Below are 4,465 nucleotides of genomic sequence, written 5' to 3' on the forward strand. Positions count from 1 at the left end.
ACAGCCCGAAGAGCAATCAGGGTTCCCTGCCCTGTGGGAAGTCCAAGAACCACCCTCTATCCAGGTCTAATAAGGTGAGCATCTAAACTGCCTAGGCTCCCACAAAGCCAGTATGTGCAGTAGGATCAAAAAACCCATTGCCGTTGTTCTTGAGTTCTCGGTAGTCCTCATTGTCCGCTATGTTCAGCGAGTCCGGTTTTATCCCAGGCTTTTTCAGATCCAGCCAGCTGGTAGTCTGGTCAAGGCATAACTCCCATTCCTTTTGTTGACTGATCAGTTCTTCAGGCCAAGGCCCTCATTTCACTGAAGATTTTCAGATATGAAAATAAAAAAACCTCGATAGAACATTCCCATTGTCTCAAGGCATGGGAGTTATGCCTTGACCGGATTAAATATAAATAACCTGGGGAAGGCTAGAGGCATTTCTACTGTCACAGACAGAACACTGGCCTCTGCCCCACCCTATCTATTTGCAAACTCTGGGAAGCCCTGGGGCTTAACACTTTATTGATTCCTCACTTGCCCCCTGCTGGCTTTTCACAATGGGACCCTTGCTTAAAATCCGGTGAATTTAGGCCTGGAGAGAAACTGCGCAAAAAGCCTGGATTCAAACTAGAATGAGCTTTCTCCACTCTACTTGCTGTGAACCCTGCAGCCACGCCCTCCCACAGTAAACATACTGGTGTGTGGTGAATTATGACCTCCGTGTTGGAAGTCTGAATGAATAAGGCATAGGTTAGCTAGGGTATGTCTTGGAAGTTTCCCGGGTTATCGGGTGAGGAATCGAAAGACTAAAGGGGCCCTTTCCCTTCAGATAGACAGAATAGTAGTCCTTCCTGGCTGTGGCTTCTAGATTGCCCAGTCCTAATTCCCACAAGTGCGTAGTTCCGGGTCCCTGACGCCCAGTTGTTTCTAGAATTTTCTCTGTGTATTCTGAGGCCCATGGTTTCACAGCAACAGAGGGCGGGGCCCTAGGCCTGGCCAATCGTTTAAGGGAGGACAGGAAATTGGCCTGGAAGTCCCGCCCACTGGGGCGTAGTCTGACTAGCCCCTTTTCCACTTCAAGGGCGTACTGCGTAAGGCTCCAGACGGCTTTGTTCATCGAGGAGGGAGGTGAGATTTTGGTGTGAGGGCTGAACTCTGGTCTCCAGGCAAGGAGTCCTACCTTTGGACATATTAAAGGGAGGCTTCTGCTGGTGGACTTGGAACCCTTTTCTCCCCCACACATGTTGGGAGTGCTGTATTATCGGTCCCAGCAGTTTTTCCCCAGGAGGTTTCCTGCTGGGTAGAAACTCTTAACTTTGATCCCACCACCACCCCGTATATACCAACCCATCCCTACTCCGAGAGTTTCCAACCTTGCTTGAGAAGACTCCGAGGGAAGGGTGGAGATTTGGCCTTCCTGAGAGAAATGGGGTCATTAATTCTATTTGCACAGACAGTTGGTGGGAGGCTCCAGCTTGGTTGGGTGTCTACCGTTTATTTCCAGATTTCCACATGGGTTGGGCTGCTCAGAAGAGGGCCTGCTGTTTGAAAGGGGCCTCGACTTGGTTCAGGGAGGGAGGGTTCCGGCCTTGAGAAACGTTGCTTGTTGTTACTGATCAGGATAACTTTGAGGGGTAGCTGGAATTCCTTTTCTTCCCTCCCCGGGGAACGTGATGATTCCTCATCCAATCTACCAATAGGGTCCAGGCAGGGTCATGCCATAATCGTCCCCAAGTTCCATGTCTGGAAGTTCTAAGTGAACTGGGGCATTCAGATGGAGGCTGTACATAGGTGAGCAGGGGAGGCATCCTGGTTTTATATATATAAAAAAAAGCCGGGCGGTGGTGGCGCACGCCTTTAATCCCAGCACTTGGGAGGCAGAGGCAGGCGGATCTCTGTGAGTTCGAGACCAGCCTGGTCTACAAGAGCTAGTTCCAGGACAGGCTCCAAAACCACAGAGAAACCCTGTCTCGAAAAGCCACAAAAAAAAAAAACCTGCCCAGAAATATTGCTGAGATGTCCACATGATGTTCCAGGCTCATGTAAGGTGGTATCATTCTGAGGGTTTCCATCTTCTTCCTGGACGTGGGAGATGCAGAAGCTCCGCCTATCGTTAGGGTCTCCAGGCAGGTTCATGGCTTATAATTAATCATTTCCAAATTCCGTGTGGAGTGTAATAATTGTTCTGTCTCTTTAAGAGACAAGCCACGCCCACTCCCTCCCCCATCCGCTGAGGCAGGGTGATCTTCAGCTTCCTGGCTGAGCTTTCTCTTCCGATCCCTCTCTTGAAGAGGCAGCTTCTGCCTCTCTCCTCACTTCTCTGTTTCTCCCACTTCTCTGTCTTTCCGCTCTCCTCCCCCTTCTCCCCTTTCCCCTTCCCTGCCATAACCCACCTCGTAAATGTCCAGCTTTACTCTACACGATGTGCCTATCCGACTAGTTCGCCTGCCTGCGGCCTAACTGTTCGTTGCCGCTGGGGACCAGCCACCTTCCCTGCGGCTAGGTCTCTGAGACTGGCTGCTTTCGGGTCCCCAGCAGTCCTGTGCCTTCCACCTTCCACCCGTCGCCACGTGGCTGTTGGTTTGTGGACCTGTCGCGAGTGGTCTCGACCCCCGCTGAGAGAAGGGCGAGACCCTCCCTCTCCCTACTGATAACTGGTACCGTGTTTTGTCCCTAGGTTGCTTTAGAGAGGGACAGGGCTTGTGGGTCCTGTCATTTCCTGGGTTTCACCAAGGACGGTTGAGGGAAGGGTGGCTTTCCTGAAGTGGCTCTGCTAGAGGAGGGTTCAGTGCTGGGTCATGCATTGTCAGGAGGAGGGATAGAACTCCCCACAGGCCCCATGTTCTGAGAAGTGTGGGTGGGGGGTAGAGTTTTACTGGATTTGGAGGAGCCTCTTTGACTTCTTGCCCCAGGGACCGACCTTAGCTTCACTGGGCAAAGGGAAGTGGGCTGGTGTCGCCAGGCATTAAAATGAAGAATCAGGAGGAGTGACAGGGCTTCAGAATATCAATATGGAAAGCCTTGTGACCTTTGCTGTTAGCCTTAAGGTGCCTATTCTGGCTTTTGGGGTTTGGTATTTAGACTTTGATCTTGGAAGGAATCCGTGGGTTTTTCTGAGGAGGCTAGGCTCATTTCAAAGGCTGGATAGGCTTCAAGCTTGAGAGTGCTTGGGGACAAGAATGAGGAGACTACACATAACAGTGAGAGCCTTGCAGACACCAACTTGTAATGTTGGTCCAGAGACGGTCCAGGCTCAAGCAGAGTTCTTATCTCTTCTTTTTTTGAAAATGGTATATGAAAGAGATGGGAACTTTGGACTAAGGAAGGCATCCTCACATGAACAGAATAGAGGCAGTAAATGGCTTTGCCAGGAGTAAATATAAATCCTAAATCCTTTGAGGATGGCTTACAGTTCTTACTATTGTAGAACTATAAGAGGCCCTCCAAAACCCTATTGTGCATTCAAGATATAGGCAATAGTGGCTAGATGTGCTTTGTCATTTCTAAGAAATTTGTCTCCTGGAAGTGAGGCTTTGATATCAGGGAGCAAAATACATAGCCTGAGGGAGAACGGAGGGTGCAGCTCCTCCTCTCATAAAAACCATGGGGTCTGTCAGCTGTCAACCCTGGGAGACCCTAGACAAAAGTACAAGACTTGGCCATGCTTCACAAATTTGGCCAGGTTCTCAGGGAACAAAGATGGCATTTGTCAAAGATCACCTGGAAACCTTTGCAAAGGAGTTCTCAGATTTTATCAAGGCCAATTTAGTTGCATCAGGGGGAAAAAAGAAACCCTCTCTTGCTATCAACATAGGAAGAGAAAGAACCATGGTGATAATATATATGAATATTGCTCTGAGTGAGGTGGCCCTGCACTAAACAGGTTTCTGCTGTAAACCTTAAGATCTTGCAGGCAAGGGTTGTCGGATGTGTCTCTTCATCTTCTTTCTGGATGAGGTGCGAGGGTCTTTGATCTGACGGGGTGACATTCTGTGAGGGCCAGTCAGTATAGAGATGGGTCCCTGACTCTGCTGGGCATCAAGTTGAAGGTCCCGGGTGAGGATGGAAGAAATCTCATTTTTCTCTACCTTACTTTTCCCTTCTCCCATTCTGAATGGAATGGGATTCAGGAAAAGAATCCTGTAGAATCTAACTTAACTTTTTTTTTTCCAGCCCAAGGAAGGAATAGCTTGTGGTGTTCTAATGGAATGGACTCTGACTTCTGCCACAAGCTCTCCAAAGAGCCAAGGAACTATAGTGTTTCAGGATGGTGAGGTCTTAGTTAAACAGACACACTTCAGGTCAAAGGAGACTGAGGCAGGCCTTGCTAAACAGTAAAGGTGACTGTCCTTTCTCAACAGACCCGGGACAGGTGTCATTGAATTTTTTTTTTTCTGGCATTTCTTTTTTTTTTATTGAGAAAAGGAAAAAAAAACAAGTTTCCACCTCCTCCCAGCCTCCCATTTCCCTCCCCCTCCTC

The sequence above is a fragment of the Microtus ochrogaster genome, chromosome X (assembly GCF_000317375.1).
Source record: "Microtus ochrogaster isolate Prairie Vole_2 chromosome X, MicOch1.0, whole genome shotgun sequence".
NCBI classification, from domain to species: Eukaryota; Metazoa; Chordata; class Mammalia; order Rodentia; family Cricetidae; genus Microtus; species Microtus ochrogaster.